The following is a 17,269-nucleotide window of genomic DNA, read 5'->3' on the forward strand; positions in this document are numbered from 1 at the left end:
TTGTTTTGTGCCGGGATCCGCAACCAATTTCGGGTGTGAGGATTTACACCAACTGGATATTCTCACGCCAAAATTAGGCGCGAGTCTCCCTTATTCTGTAACACTGCGTGCAAATTCCAGGAACGCCCCTGATCCAACCCATGCACCTCCCGTGTCCACACTCCCTTTCTGGATCCACGTATAAGTTTAAATTAATGCCAAATAGTGATGATAATTGATCATTAGTGCCCAAGTACCGGTGCTAATTGGCTAATTATGCAATTAAATTACATGTGCCCAATTTCCCATGGGACCAGGTACCTGTGATTTTTCTACCACTGATTCCATAATGTGTGCTACATGATAGAGAAGACACATTTACCTCGTGATTTGAGGATGTCATGAATCTCCTTGATGACCTTCTTGTACAGCTCCTTCTGCTGTTCTCCCAGAAGGTCCCAGTCTACTTCCAAGAAATAAGCAGCAACATCCTTGAACAAGGCCTGGAACAACAGACAAGACACCGTCAGTCACAGTTTCATTATAATGTTGGGTAGACTGGATGGACCATTCAGGTCTTTATCTGCCATCATCTACTATGACCTCTGTCTGCAAGATCAGAGCTCCAGTACATTATAGTATGAAGTATATAGTACGAATTCTGTCCCCTTAAATCTCCAATATTTTGAACAGACTTCCTGGTCCTTACACTGGAAATCTCTCATGTTGACTGATGTAGCAAATCCTAGTCTCGCTTAGTGGCCCTATTCTCACAGAAGCAGGTCTGCAGTGCATGCACACTCTTTCTGCGGCAGCATTCGCTCTCTACATTCCAACTCCCATAACATTCCACTCCAGTCCCTCACCCATACACAGGCACTTTAACACTGGCTTGACCTTTAAGTACCCCGGATCCCAGACTAGGGTCTCACACAAGCAGTTACCCACTAACTAACAGGCATTCCCTCCTGTTATTACCCCTCAGGCAAACAGAACCTCCTATTTCTAATTTTCAATTTTTTTTTAAATAACAACCTCAACCCCAGCCCCCAGGAAACTGACATTCAGGCTTTCACCACCACTCCTTTCCCTCACTCCCACCTCTTACTGTCAATCAGTGACTTAAACTCTCCAGCAATGATCAGCCAGTCCCAACCACACTGCAGCACACAACCTCTCCGTCCTCTGCTGACCAGCAAGCTGGTTCCCAGACAATAGAATCTCAGCTCTCAGCACATTCTAAGGACTGCACTGCTGGCCACAACCCAACTCTGAGACAACTCAGGCAATTGAATTTATTTAAAAAAAAAATAATTATAACCCCTTAGGGTTACAATAGCAAGCAAGACGCTCTTTAACAAAATGGGGGAATACCTGAGGAAGGAGCTGATGGGCTGCGAGAAGGACAGTGGTCCAAGCTGAAAGAAGTAATAAAAAGGGCCACAGACCTTTATGTAAGGAGGGTAAATAAAAGCAAGAGAAAAAGGAAACCGATATGGTTTTCAAAGCAAGTGGCTGAGAAAATAAAGGCTAAAGAGTTGGCGTTCATGAAATACACAAAAACTCAAGAAGAGGAACACGGGGAGGAATACAGGATGAAACTGAAAGAAGCCAAGAGAGAGATACGTCTGGCGAAAGCACAAGCGGAAGAAAAAATGGCTAGAAATGTACGGAGGGGTGACAAAAACTTCTTCAGGTATATTAGTGAAAGGAGAAAGACTAAAAAGGGGATTGTGAGACTAAAAGATACAGCAAAACGCTATGTAGAAAATGATGAAGAAAAAGCCAATTTGCTAAATAGATACTTTTGTTCTGTTTTTACTGAAGAAAATCCTGGGGAAGGACCGAGAGGGACTGGCAAAAGTACACCTGAAAATGAAGTGGATAGAGCACCGTTCATGGAAGAGAGTGTGTATCAACAACTTGGAAAGCTAAAGGTGGACAAAGCCATGGGGCCGGACGGGATCCACCCCAGAATACTGAGGGAGCTCAGAGAGGTTCTGGCGGGTCCTCTTAAAGATTTGTTTAATAAATCCTTGGAGACTGGAGAGGTTCCGAGGGATTGGAGAATGGCGGAGGTGGGTCCCTCTTCACAAAAGTGGTGATAGGGAAGAAGCTGGAAACTACAGGCCAGTAAGCCTCACTTCGGTTATTGGAAAAGTAATGGAAGCAATGCTGAAGGAAAGGATAGTGAATTTCCTGGAAGCCAATAAGTTGCAAGATCCGAGACAACATGGTTTCACCAAAGGGAAATCGTGCCAAACGAATCTCATTGAATTCTTTGACTGGGTGACCGGAGAATTAAATCAAGGACGTGCTATGGACGTCATCTACTTAGATTTCAGCAAGGCTTTCGACACGGTTCCCCACAGGAGGCTCTTGAATAAACTAGAAGGGCTGAAGATAGGACCCAAAGTGGTGAACTGGATTAGGAACTGGTTGATGGGCAGATGCCAGAGGGTGGTAGTGAATGGAGTTCGCTCGGAGGAGGGAAAGGTGAGTAGTGGAGTGCCTCAGGGATCGGTGTGGGGCCCATTCTGTTCAATATATTTGTGAGTTACATTGCCGAAGGGTTACAAGGTAAAGTTTGCCTTTTTGCGGATGACACCAAGATTTGCAACAGAGTGGACACCCCGGAGGGAGTGGAAAACATGAAAAAAGATCTGAAGAAGCTGGAAAAATGGTCTAACGTTTGGCAATTAAAATTCAATGCGAAGAAATGCAAAGTGATGCATTTAGGGAGTAGAAATCCAAGGGAGGCGTATGTGTTAGGTGGGGAGAGCCTGATAGACATGGACGGGGAGAGGGATCTTGGGGTGATAGTATCTGAGGACCTGAAGGCGATGAAACAGTGCGACAAGGCGGTGGCCGTAGCGAGAAGGTTGCTAGGCTGCATAGGGAGAGGTGTGACCAGCAGAAGAAAGGAGGTTTTAATGCCCCTGTATAAGACGTTGGTGAGGCCCCACCTGGAGTATTGTGTTCAGTTTTGGAGGCCGTACCTTGCGAAGGATGTTAAAAAAATGGAAGCGGTGCAAAGAAAAGCTACGAGGATGGTATGGGAGTTGCGTTCCAAGACGTATGAAGAGAGACTTGCTGACCTGAACATGTATACTCTGGAGGAAAGGAGGAACAGGGGTGATATGATACAGACGTTCAAATATTTGAAAGGTATTAATCCGCAAACGAATCTTTTCCGGAGATGGGAAGGCGGTAGAACGAGAGGACATGAAATGAGATTGAAGGGGGGCAGACTCAGGAAAGATGTCAGGAAGTATTTTTTCACGGAGAGGGTGGTGGATGCTTGGAATGCCCTCCCGCGGGAGGTGGTGGCGATGAAAACGGTAACGGAATTCAAACATGCGTGGGATGTGCATAAAGGAATCCTGTGCAGAAGGAATGGATCCTCAGAAGCTTAGCTACAATTGGGTGGCAGAGCAGGTGGGGGGAAGAGGGGTTGGTGGTTGGGAGGCGAGGATAGGGGAGGGCAGACTTATACGGTCTGTGCCAGAGCCGGTGATGGAAGGCGGGACAGGTGGTTGGGAGGCAGGAAAAACTGCTGGGCAGACTTATACGGTCTGTGCCCTGAGAAAGACAGGTACAAATCAAGGTAAGGTATACACATGAGTTTATCTTGGGCAGACTGGATGGACCGTGCAGGTCTTTTTCTCCATATACCACATCTGCATACCATATATGGGTCATATAGTTTCATTTCCTCATAAGTTACAGCTTATCATGTGACTTACTGTAAGTGCATAACAACACTTCATATTTAAAGGAAAACAAAACTTATGCTTAGTTTCTGGAACAGAAAGCTTATGCCCTCTATACACAAGCAGCAGCAGAAGGGAGAAATATACACAACACTTATATTCATGTGCATTTCCCCCTCTTCCTTCCATCCATATGCACTTTTCCCTCTGCCTTCTCTTCTACACACACTTTCCTTCTATCCTCAAAATTGTCTCCTCTCCCTTCCCTGAGCATTTCCCCCTCACCTCTTTCTTTTCCTCCTTGTGGATCTCCCACTTCCCTTCCATCCTTGTGCAGTTTCTGATCCTCCCCTGTTCCCCCCTAGGGGTCCCACATGCCTTCCTACCTCCCACTGTCCCCGCTCCTCAGCAGTGTTGCCAGGTGGGCAGTTTTACCGCCCAATTGGGTGGTTTTCTGCGACCCGCCGCGGGAAATTTTTGCCCGTGGCGGGTTGCGGTTTTTTGGGCTGTTTTTTGGGCTTCAGGGCGGTTTTTTGTGCGGCTTTTTCGGCCGCGGGGGGCAGGGTTAGTGACGTTTTGGGCGGGGTTAGTGATGTGGGAGGCGGGGCCTATGACGTGGGAGGCAGGGCCGATGACGTGGGAGGCGGGGCCGATGACGAGGGAGGCGGGGCCGGTGATGGGGGAGGCGGGGCCAGTGACGGCGGGGGCGGGGTTGATGACGGCGGGGGTGATGACGCGGGGGTGGGGGTGTCAGGGATGGGGTTTGAGTTTGGGCGGGTTTTGTGCTGGATTGGGTGGGAAAAAAATTTTCCACCTGGCCAGTGTTGCCAGGTGGGCGGTTTTACCGCCCAATTGGGCGGTTTTCCGCGACCCGCCGCGGGAAATTTTTGCCCGCGGCGGGTTGCGGTTTTTTGGGCGGTTTTTTAGGCTTCCGGGCGGCTTTTTGGGCGGCTTTTTGATTTTTTTTCGGCCGCGGGGGGCGGGGTTAGTGACGTTTTGGGCGGGGCCGATGACGTGGGAGGCAGGGCCGATGACGTGGGAGGCGGGGCCGATGACGGGAGGCGGGGCTGATGACGGGGAGGCGGGCCCGATGACGTGGGAGGCGGGGCTGATGACGGGGAGGCGGGCCCGGTGACGGCGGGGGCGGGGCCGGTGACGCGGGGGTGGGGGTGTCAGGGGCGGGGTTTGTGTTTGGGCGGGTTTTGGGCTGGTTTCTGGCCCGGATTGGGCTGGAAAAAAAATTTCTACCTGGCAACCCTGCACCTGGCAACACTGCTCCTCAGCAGCATTGGCTGGTAGAGTTGGCAGTCTTGCTCTCTCCAGCTGGCCTGAAGTTTTCCCTCTGCTGCCTCCTTCCCACATTACAACAGAGGGAAGGACCCTGGGGCTGGATGGAAACAGCTTTGATCTTTTGTTTAGCTAAGCAGAATTAATATTGTTTTAATAAACATAAACTAGACCTACTCTTCACTGAAAACAGACAAGGAGAGAGAAGGGAAAGGAAACCACAAAGATCAACACATGTGAAACTCCCCACATATATCCAGAAATGTTTAATAATGCCTTCTGTTATATTACTATCATGTATTCCATTACTATGCAACCCAAAATCCTTCTGTAACACCAAATGCCTATTCTCTTCTTATTACCACTATCCATGATGTATTGTAAGCCACATTGAGCCTGCAAAGAGGTGGGAAAATGTGGGACACAAATGCAATAAATAAATAAAAAAAATAAGCTGGAAAAGCTGCACAGAAATATTTTCCTGTTAGTGCTGGAACCCTGGAGGAGAGAGAATCATTTCTTACCTGATCAGAAACCAGGGCAGACATTTCCCTGCTGGAATAGATTCAAGCTGGAGATCTCCCTTTTCCTGCAAAGACAAATAAAACAGGAGGAGGCTGAGTCAATTCTAGGGATCAGATAAATTCCCTGTGCAGATCTGGGACTGGATCTTGCAGGGATTTCCAGACCCCAGAGACAGAAAGTTTTTGCTTTTGTTCTGAGTCTTTTTTCCCTCTTTGCACCTCTTGCAGACACTAGACAAAGAAAGAACAGACATACAGAGCATGCTCAGAGCTCCTCCCCCTGGTGTGGTCCAGGAAGTTTGATTACCAGCAGATGGCATGATGTCACAAGGCTGAAGCCACTTCACCCAAGGAGGTGCCAAATGCAGCCACTGCCATCTTGGTACACCCACAACTATGTACTTGATAGGGTGACAAGCTCTGCCAGCCTACAGTACTGACTTCAGCTCAAATAATGGGTCATGCACACTCCAGGGCAGACATTTATTTCCCTGCTGTTTCCCCTCTGAATTGTGCAGCTACTGGGCTGGAGATTTCCCTTTTCCTGGACAGATGAATAAAACAGGAGGAGGCTGAGTCAATTCTAGGGATCAGATAAATTCCCTGTGCAGATCTGGGACTGGATCTTGCAGGGATTTCCAGACCCCAGAGACAGAAAGTTTTTGCTTTTGTTCTGAGTCTTTTTTCCCTCTTTGCACCTCTTGCAGACACTAGACAAAGAAAGAACAGACATACAGAGCATGCTCAGAGCTCCTCCCCCTGGTGTGGTCCAGGAAGTTTGATTACCAGCAGATGGCATGATGTCACAAGGCTGAAGCCACTTCACCCAGGGAGGTTCTCATTCTGCCAAAAGTAGCCACCGCCATCTTGGTACACCCAAAACAATGGACGTTTAATAGACAGGAGTGGAAGTGAGCCAATCTAGTCCACTGTAAGCAAGGAAGCCCATTTGGGTCTTGCAGGGATTCCAGGCCCCAAAGGCAGAAAGTTTCTGCTCTTGTTCTGAGCCTTGTCTCTTCCCTCTTTACAGCTCTGCAGACACTTTAGATAAGGAAAGAGCAGAGCATGTTCAGAGCTCCTCCCCCTGGTGTGGTCCAGGAAGTTTGATTACCAGCAGATGGCATGATGTCACAAGGCTGAAGCCACTTCACCCAGGGAGGTTTTCATTCTGCCAAATGTAGCCACCGCCATCTTGGTACACCCAAAACAATGGACGTTTAATAGACAGGAGTGGAAGTGAGCCAATCTAGTCCACTGTAAGCAAGGAAGCCCATTTGGGTCTTGCAGGGATTCCAGGCCCCAAAGGCAGAAAGTTTCTGCTCTTGTTCTGAGCCTTTTCTCTTCCCTCTTTACAGCTCTGCAGACACTTTAGATAAGGAAAGAGCAGAGCATGTTCAGAGCTCCTCCCCCTGGTGTGGTCCAGGAAGTTTGATTACCAGCAGATGGCATGATGTCACAAGGCTGAAGCCACTTCACCCAGGGAGGTTTTCATTCTGCCAAATGTAGCCACCGCCATCTTGGTACACCCAAAACAATGGACGTTTAATAGACAGGAGTGGAAGTGAGCCAATCTAGTCCACTGTAAGCAAGGAAGCCCATTTGGGTCTTGCAGGGATTCCAGGCCCCAAAGGCAGAAAGTTTCTGCTCTTGTTCTGAGCCTTGTCTCTTCCCTCTTTACAGCTCTGCAGACACTTTAGATAAGGAAAGAGCAGAGCATGTTCAGAGCTCCTCCCCCTGGTGTGGTCCAGGAAGTTTGATTACCAGCAGATGGCATGATGTCACAAGGCTGAAGCCACTTCACCCAGGGAGGTTTTCATTCTGCCAAATGTAGCCACCGCCATCTTGGTACACCCAAAACAATGGACGTTTAATAGACAGGAGTGGAAGTGAGCCAATCTAGTCCACTGTAAGCAAGGAAGCCCATTTGGGTCTTGCAGGGATTCCAGGCCCCAAAGGCAGAAAGTTTCTGCTCTTGTTCTGAGCCTTTTCTCTTCCCTCTTTACAGCTCTGCAGACACTTTAGATAAGGAAAGAGCAGAGCATGTTCAGAGCTCCTCCCCCTGGTGTGGTCCAGGAAGTTTGATTACCAGCAGATGGCATGATGTCACAAGGCTGAAGCCACTTCACCCAGGGAGGTTTTCATTCTGCCAAATGTAGCCACCGCCATCTTGGTACACCCAAAACAATGGACGTTTAATAGACAGGAGTGGAAGTGAGCCAATCTAGTCCACTGTAAGCAAGGAAGCCCATTTGGGTCTTGCAGGGATTCCAGGCCCCAAAGGCAGAAAGTTTCTGCTCTTGTTCTGAGCCTTGTCTCTTCCCTCTTTACAGCTCTGCAGACACTTTAGATAAGGAAAGAGCAGAGCATGTTCAGAGCTCCTCCCCCTGGTGTGGTCCAGGAAGTTTGATTACCAGCAGATGGCATGATGTCACAAGGCTGAAGCCACTTCACCCAGGGAGGTTTCATTCTGCCAAATGTAGCCACCGCCATCTTGGTACACCCAAAACAATGGACGTTTAATAGACAGGAGTGGAAGTGAGCCAATCTAGTCCACTGTAAGCAAGGAAGCCCATTTGGGTCTTGCAGGGATTCCAGGCCCCAAAGGCAGAAAGTTTCTGCTCTTGTTCTGAGCCTTTTCTCTTCCCTCTTTACAGCTCTGCAGACACTTTAGATAAGGAAAGAGCAGAGCATGTTCAGAGCTCCTCCCCCTGGTGTGGTCCAGGAAGTTTGATTACCAGCAGATGGCATGATGTCACAAGGCTGAAGCCACTTCACCCAGGGAGGTTTTCATTCTGCCAAATGTAGCCACCGCCATCTTGGTACACCCAAAACAATGGACGTTTAATAGACAGGAGTGGAAGTGAGCCAATCTAGTCCACTGTAAGCAAGGAAGCCCATTTGGGTCTTGCAGGGATTCCAGGCCCCAAAGGCAGAAAGTTTCTGCTCTTGTTCTGAGCCTTTTCTCTTCCCTCTTTACAGCTCTGCAGACACTTTAGATAAGGAAAGAGCAGAGCATGTTCAGAGCTCCTCCCCCTGGTGTGGTCCAGGAAGTTTGATTACCAGCAGATGGCATGATGTCACAAGGCTGAAGCCACTTCACCCAGGGAGGTTTTCATTCTGCCAAATGTAGCCACCGCCATCTTGGTACACCCAAAACAATGGACGTTTAATAGACAGGAGTGGAAGTGAGCCAATCTAGTCCACTGTAAGCAAGGAAGCCCATTTGGGTCTTGCAGGGATTCCAGGCCCCAAAGGCAGAAAGTTTCTGCTCTTGTTCTGAGCCTTGTCTCTTCCCTCTTTACAGCTCTGCAGACACTTTAGATAAGGAAAGAGCAGAGCATGTTCAGAGCTCCTCCCCCTGGTGTGGTCCAGGAAGTTTGATTACCAGCAGATGGCATGATGTCACAAGGCTGAAGCCACTTCACCCAGGGAGGTTTTCATTCTGCCAAATGTAGCCACCGCCATCTTGGTACACCCAAAACAATGGACGTTTAATAGACAGGAGTGGAAGTGAGCCAATCTAGTCCACTGTAAGCAAGGAAGCCCATTTGGGTCTTGCAGGGATTCCAGGCCCCAAAGGCAGAAAGTTTCTGCTCTTGTTCTGAGCCTTTTCTCTTCCCTCTTTACAGCTCTGCAGACACTTTAGATAAGGAAAGAGCAGAGCATGTTCAGAGCTCCTCCCCCTGGTGTGGTCCAGGAAGTTTGATTACCAGCAGATGGCATGATGTCACAAGGCTGAAGCCACTTCACCCAGGGAGGTTTTCATTCTGCCAAATGTAGCCACCGCCATCTTGGTACACCCAAAACAATGGACGTTTAATAGACAGGAGTGGAAGTGAGCCAATCTAGTCCACTGTAAGCAAGGAAGCCCATTTGGGTCTTGCAGGGATTCCAGGCCCCAAAGGCAGAAAGTTTCTGCTCTTGTTCTGAGCCTTTTCTCTTCCCTCTTTACAGCTCTGCAGACACTTTAGATAAGGAAAGAGCAGAGCATGTTCAGAGCTCCTCCCCCTGGTGTGGTCCAGGAAGTTTGATTACCAGCAGATGGCATGATGTCACAAGGCTGAAGCCACTTCACCCAGGGAGGTTTTCATTCTGCCAAATGTAGCCACCGCCATCTTGGTACACCCAAAACAATGGACGTTTAATAGACAGGAGTGGAAGTGAGCCAATCTAGTCCACTGTAAGCAAGGAAGCCCATTTGGGTCTTGCAGGGATTCCAGGCCCCAAAGGCAGAAAGTTTCTGCTCTTGTTCTGAGCCTTTCTCTTCCCTCTTTACAGCTCTGCAGACACTTTAGATAAGGAAAGAGCAGAGCATGTTCAGAGCTCCTCCCCCTGGTGTGGTCCAGGAAGTTTGATTACCAGCAGATGGCATGATGTCACAAGGCTGAAGCCACTTCACCCAGGGAGGTTTTCATTCTGCCAAATGTAGCCACCGCCATCTTGGTACACCCAAAACAATGGACGTTTAATAGACAGGAGTGGAAGTGAGCCAATCTAGTCCACTGTAAGCAAGGAAGCCCATTTGGGTCTTGCAGGGATTCCAGGCCCCAAAGGCAGAAAGTTTCTGCTCTTGTTCTGAGCCTTTTCTCTTCCCTCTTTACAGCTCTGCAGACACTTTAGATAAGGAAAGAGCAGAGCATGTTCAGAGCTCCTCCCCCTGGTGTGGTCCAGGAAGTTTGATTACCAGCAGATGGCATGATGTCACAAGGCTGAAGCCACTTCACCCAGGGAGGTTTTCATTCTGCCAAATGTAGCCACCGCCATCTTGGTACACCCAAAACAATGGACGTTTAATAGACAGGAGTGGAAGTGAGCCAATCTAGTCCACTGTAAGCAAGGAAGCCCATTTGGGTCTTGCAGGGATTCCAGGCCCCAAAGGCAGAAAGTTTCTGCTCTTGTTCTGAGCCTTGTCTCTTCCCTCTTTACAGCTCTGCAGACACTTTAGATAAGGAAAGAGCAGAGCATGTTCAGAGCTCCTCCCCCTGGTGTGGTCCAGGAAGTTTGATTACCAGCAGATGGCATGATGTCACAAGGCTGAAGCCACTTCACCCAGGGAGGTTTTCATTCTGCCAAATGTAGCCACCGCCATCTTGGTACACCCAAAACAATGGACGTTTAATAGACAGGAGTGGAAGTGAGCCAATCTAGTCCACTGTAAGCAAGGAAGCCCATTTGGGTCTTGCAGGGATTCCAGGCCCCAAAGGCAGAAAGTTTCTGCTCTTGTTCTGAGCCTTTTCTGTTCCCTCTTTACAGCTCTTCGGACACTTTAGATAAGGAAAGAGCAGAGCATGTTCAGAGCTCCTCCCCCTGGTGTGGTCAAGGAAGTTTGATTAACAGCACATGGCAGCCACCGCCATCTTGGTACACCCAAAACAATGTACTTGATAGGGTGACAAGCTCTGCCTACTGACTTCAGCTCAAATAATGGGTCATGCACACTCCAGGGCAGATATTTCTTTCCCTGCTGTTTCCCCTCTGAATTGTGCAGCTACTGGGCTGGAGATTTCCATGGACAGATGAATAAAACAGGAGGAGGCTGAGTCAATTCTAGGGATCAGATAAATTCCCTGTGCAGATCTGGGACTGGATCTTGCAGGGATTTCCAGACCCCAGAGACAGAAAGTTTTTGCTTTTGTTCTGAGTCTTTTTTTTCCCTCTTTGCACCTCTTGCAGACACTAGACCAGGGTTGCCAGGTGGAAAATTTTTTTCCAGCCCACTGGAGCCCAAAAAAACAGCCCAAAAACCGCCCAAACACAAACCCCGCCCCTGACACCCCCACCCCCGCGTCATCACCCCCGCCCCCGCCGTCATCAACCCCGCCCCCGCCGTCACCGGCCCCGCCTCCCACGTCACCGGCCCCGCCTCCCCGTCATCGGCCCCGCCTCCCCATCATCGGCCCCGCCTCCCCGTCATCGGCCCCGCCTCCCACGTCATCGGCCCCGCCTCCCACGTCACTAACCCCGCCCAAAACGTCATTAACCCCACCCAAAAACGTCACTAACCCCGCCCCCCCGCAGCCGAAAAAAACGCCCGAAGCACAAAAACCAGCCCAAAAAACCGCAACCCGCCGCGGGCAAAAATTTCCCGCGGCGGGTCGCGGAAAACCGCCCAATTGGGCGGTAAAACCGCCCACCTGGCAACACTGCACTAGACAAAGAAAGAACAGACAGAGCATGCTCAGAGCTCCTCCCCCTGGTGTGGTCAAGGAACTATAATTAACAGGATGCGGCATGATGTCACAATGCTAAAGCCACTTCACCCAGGGAGGTTTTCATTCTGCCAAATGTAGCCATCGCCATCTTGGTACACCCAAAACAATGGACGTTTAATAGACAGGAGTGGAGGAGTGTGGTAGCCGTGTTAGTCCACTCTTAAGGTTATCAACAGAAATCAAACAAAATAAAACATGGAAAAGAAAATAAGATGATACCTTTTTTATTGGACATAACTTAATACATTTCTTGATTAGCTTTCGAAGGTTGCCCTTCTTCCTCAGATTGGAAATAAGCAAATGTGCTAGCTGACAGTGCATATAAGTGAAAAATTCAAGCATTAGTATGACAGTCTGACAGGGTGGGAGGATGGGGTGAGTAGGAGGTATGCATGGGGACATCAAAGCATATCATTGATATTCTAACAGGATGGGTGTGGATAGGTGAGGGGTGGGGTGATCAACAGAGACATACAGCTTTATGATTTATAATGGGCTAGGAACCCCAGGTCCTTGTTAAGTCCTTTCTGTTGGGTGTTAAAATATTCAATCATTCTGATTCAGAAAAGAAATTGTATGCAAATGAGCTGCATGGACTTTTATCGTGCACCCTTCTCCTCCACCGCTAACTCCAGACTCCGTTCCTTTTATCTTGCTGCACCATATGCCTGGAATAGACTTCCTGAGCCAGTACGTCAAGCTCCATCTCTGGCCGTCTTCAAATCTAAGCTAAAAGCCCACCTTTTTGATGCTGCGTTTAACTCCTAACCCTTACTCACTTGTTCAGAACCCTTATTTTATCATCCTCACTTTAATATTCCCTTATCTCTTGTTTCTCCTGTTTGTCTGTCCTAATTAGATTGTAAGCTCTGTCGGGCAGGGACTGTCTCTTCATGTTCAAGTGTACAGCGCTGCATACGTCTAGTAGTGCTATAGAAATGATAAGTAGTGGCTGCTACGTGCATGCCTAGAACCGTTCCACTACGCACATCTTTTGTACATGCATATGAGCTGTGCGACGCCATGTGAGGTCATCAGAAGGCCCAAGAAGTCCTGATTAAAGATCTTGGAAACCTAAGGAATAAACCTGAATCTTTTGAGAATTATATTAGGTCTAATAACCTGCATTTTCTAAATTTTCCTCAGATAGAAACTGTAACGTCTAGAGAGTGCCCAGGAGATACCTGAAAGAGGTTTTGGGGTTCCTGAAGAATCTTTACCCCTTTTCTCTCAAATATTTGCCTTCTACTACTTCAGTGAGACCTGACAATGTTGACCAAACTGAGCTTCCTCATGATGTGTCTGCTGTACTGGAGTTATCAGATGAAGAACTGGCAACGGCTTCTACATTAGTGGCTACTGTTGTGTTATCTCCTGATAAGAACTGGCTACTTAAAATGTTCTTTAAAAATAAGGATGTCTGGGGGGGCGTGTCAAGATGGCGGCACGCTGCTGATCGTGGATGAGCTGTCTCCCTGGTTGCTCTGAATTAAAGTTTTTCCTCAATCCTGATGCCTCATACTAAACACAAAGGGAGGGTTAAGGCTGGTTCCTCGATGGCCAGAACCTCCTCTCCACAGCAGCAATCAATTAAAAGGTTCGCCACGAGAACCCCCGCCCAAAACACCAGGAGGAGCCCTGCTGTTGCTCTAGGAGGAGGAGACCCTGGAGACTTGGGGCTGGATGTCACTCTCTCTCCCTCGGCTCTCAACCCACCGCCTCTCCCCAAAGGTCGCTTATCTCAATGGAGGCCTCCCGAATCGGAATGCATTGAGGGTAGGCCTCTGGATCGAGGTATTGAGAAGGCGAGTCCAGATGGATGTTTGAGGCCTGTTTGTGTCTCAACTGAGCGCGTTGCGCCAACAAAAAAGCCAGAGACGGTAAAATTGGAGAGCATATGGGAAGCTCTCCAACAATTTGATACTACAGTGGCCAAATCTACGTCTGAAGTTTCAGCTTTAGTGAGTGCTGTTGATATTCTATCTAATTCCTTAGAAGGCATTAAGACAGAATTTAATACTCAAGTGATTACAATCAAAGAAGATGTTAAGAAGTTACAAGATTTTTCAGCTACAATGATAAAAGACAAAATGATATTGCATCGAAAAGTTGAGAAGATTGAGAATTACAACCGCAGATTAAATCTTCATTTTTTGAACTTTCCAAAATCCCCAGGTGTTACCCCTTTGGAAGCGTTCAAGAAATATTCGCTGGAAATTTTGAAATTTACCCCAGAAACTATTCCTCCGATAAATCGGATATATTATATACCAAATAAAAGTGTCTTGGAGGAATCCTTGGAAATAGTTCATCAAGAAAGTAAGAAAGATTTATTGAATATATCTGAATTATTAGAAGCATCATTGTCTGAAGATTCTGAAAGAGTGACTTTATTGGTCTCATTTGTATTCGAGCAAGACTTGGAAGCGGTGAAGCGTTTATCCCTTTGAAATCTACAAACTTTGTTCCTTGGTAAACAAATTTGGATATTTCCTGATGTTACAAAACAAACACAAGAAAGGAGGAAGGCTTTCTTGGCTCTAAGAATGGAAACTTTGGCAATAGGGGCATCTTTCTGTCTTAACTATTTTTTTTGTTACATTTGTACCCCGTGCTTTCCCACTCATGGCAGGCTCAATGCGGCTTACGTGGGGCAATGGAGGGTTAAGTGACTTGCCCAGAGTCACAAGGAGCTGCCTGTGCTGGGAATTGAACTCAGTTCCTCAGGACCAAAGTCCACCACCCTAACCACTAGGCCACTCCTCCCATGTAAATTTGTAGTTAAATATATTGGGTTAAAATATGTATTTTTTCTTCCAGCACAATTACGTGCCTTTATAGATTTAAAAAGGGTGACCACAGGTAATATCCAATAGTTGAGATTATGTAATGGCTAGGGTGGGGATTGAATATTACTTTAAGCTTGTCTCCTGGGTTTTTTCATGTACACATCCCCCCATAGGTGGTCTAAAGAGGAATAATAATTATTTTATTTCCTTTTGTGAAATATGTTGGCTTATATAATGTACTTTTCCGCTTTTCTTGTTCAAGTATTTGACTTGTAAGAATAGTTTGTATAATAATAAATAAAAAATAATAATAAAATAAGGATGTCCTTTTTAGGCCTTAAGGTACGAATGTTTCCAGATGTTTCCAGGGACACTGAAACCAGGTGGGATCCAGGTTGGTGCCACTTTTTTTCTGACACAGAACAGACCTTCAGGAGCAAGCCTCTCAGGAACCGAGCCAAGCAGGGAAATCCTCTAAACAGGTAACACAAGATTAAGAGACCTCTTGCAAAGGCCATGTAGGACAGCTCCCTGGGTCCTTATAAAGGAGTAGGCTGATGATGTCACAAGTAGGAAATGAAGCAGAAGCAGGGAGACCAAAGCGAGGCTTAGCTTACAGGAAGAACAACAACAGGAAATGAAGCAGAAGCAGGGAGACCAAAGCGAGGCTTGGCTTACAGGAAGAACAATAGGTCACAGAGCTAGATACAGAGAAACAGTAGGTTTGAAAATAAGGGCATGGCCACAACTGTGACAGTACCTCCCCCTCAAGTCTCCTGTGGTCCCCACTGGAGTTCTGGGCTTCCACAGGTAACTATGGTGGTAAAACCCTGGACTGGAGCACTGACTGCAGGACTGGGATGTGAAGGCAAGATTGAAGCTGGAGAAAAAAAATAAACTGCACTGGAACTGGAAGCATGAGCTGTGCTTAGGGTTACCATATGGCTCTAGAAAAAGGAGGACGGATTGAGCCAGCCGGGTTTTACTTCCATTGCTTGAATGGAAGTAAAACCCGGCTGGCTCAATCCGTCCTCCTTTTTCTGGAGCCATATGGTAACCCTAGCTGTGCTGGAGGCTGAAGGTAGGATAAAAACTGAAGCTCGAGCTGGAAATTGGTGCTAAGCTCCAACCGGAACAGGAGCTGATAGACTGGAGTGAATCAAAACAGTAGGCAGCAAAGTTCCATGGGCTGTTCCTTTGACTGTAGGCCCAATTGGACTCAAAAAGGGGTCCTAGACCACATCCCAATGGTCTGGTTCTTCAGGCAAGGTACAGGACTTCACAATTCCCTGATACTAGAACTGGCACCACGTCTGGAAGCAAAGGATGTACTAGAAGCTGAAGGTACACTTGAAACTGAAGTTGTACTGAAAACTGGAGCTGTGTTGAAACTGGAACCAGGACTGGAACTTGTGAACTGAACTGGATCAAAAATAGTAGCCAGTAGATGCCATGGACTATCCCTGTAACCATAGACCCATTGAGAAAAATGGGGTCCTAGAGCACCGCCCAATGGTCCGGTTCTTCGGGCACGGTACTGGACTTCACAATTCCTTGATAGTGGAACTGGCACCAGGACTGAAAGCAAGAGCTGAACTAGAGGCTGAAGCTAGGCTGGAAACTGAAGTTGTGCTGGGAACTGGAGCTGCTGAAATTGGAACCAGGAGTGGACTTGTGAACTGAACTCACTCAGGACAGTAGCCAGCAGACTATCAATATAGCCGAAGACCCATCTGAAAAAAACTGGGGTTCTGGACCACCGCCCAATGGTCCAGTTCTTCAGAGACAGAACAGAAAACACCAGGTTGAAGATGTCAGTACATAGGGATTCTAGCCACAAAATTAGCCGTGGCTGAACGTAAGCAAGCTTGCTCCAAGGAAGCCTCCTTCCTAACAGGAGATCTGCAGTCTCCTATTCTACTTGCTGGAACTGCTATAAGGGAATGGCTAGGTCCTAGGCAAAACTGGACAAAAGCAGAAGGAACACTGAAGACACGACGCTATAAAGCAGGACAGCACAGAAGACATCATCAAGGTCAAGGCAGAAACCCCAACCGCAGATGACTCATCGGGCTCATGGCCTTTGCAATCTGTCACAACTGTCAGGAACAGTGAGCCCTTGGACCAAAGCCGGAGCTTTGGTAGACAAATCACCTGGGCTGAGACAGGCAAGAATCAGAACAGACTGGACTAGGATTAACTAACAGACTCAACAAGGCAGGGCAGAGGTAACTAAACACAATGGACAACACAAGAACCGGATCCAGATGAGGCAAGGAAAAGACGGCAAAGGGCCAGAACAGGAACCCAGACAGGACAAGGCAAGACTCGGAACTGGATTAAAACTGGGACTGGGACCCAAAAATGCAAGACAAGGCAAAACACGGAAGTAGATTAAAACTGGGTCCAGAAAAGGGCAAGACAAGGACAAGGCAAGGACTGGATCCGGACAGGACTAGACTGAAAGAGACAAGACAAAGCACAACTAGACAGGCAAGACAGGATAGGAGCTAGGCAACAAGAATAACAGAAGCAAGACAATAAACAATGGAGGAACACCTCTTTAACGCTGCTTTTGACTCCTAACCACTACTCACTTGCCCTGTACCCTTTTATCCCCACCTCTTTAATTCCCTTACCTCTTAGTTGTTCTGTCTGTTTGCCTGTCCTCTTTAGATTGTGAGCTCTTTGAGCAGGGACTGTCTTTTCATGTATGGTGTACAGCGCTGTGTATGCCTTGTAGCGCTATAAAAGTGATAATTAGT

The sequence above is a fragment of the Microcaecilia unicolor genome, chromosome 1 (assembly GCF_901765095.1).
Source record: "Microcaecilia unicolor chromosome 1, aMicUni1.1, whole genome shotgun sequence".
Classification (NCBI taxonomy): domain Eukaryota; kingdom Metazoa; phylum Chordata; class Amphibia; order Gymnophiona; family Siphonopidae; genus Microcaecilia; species Microcaecilia unicolor.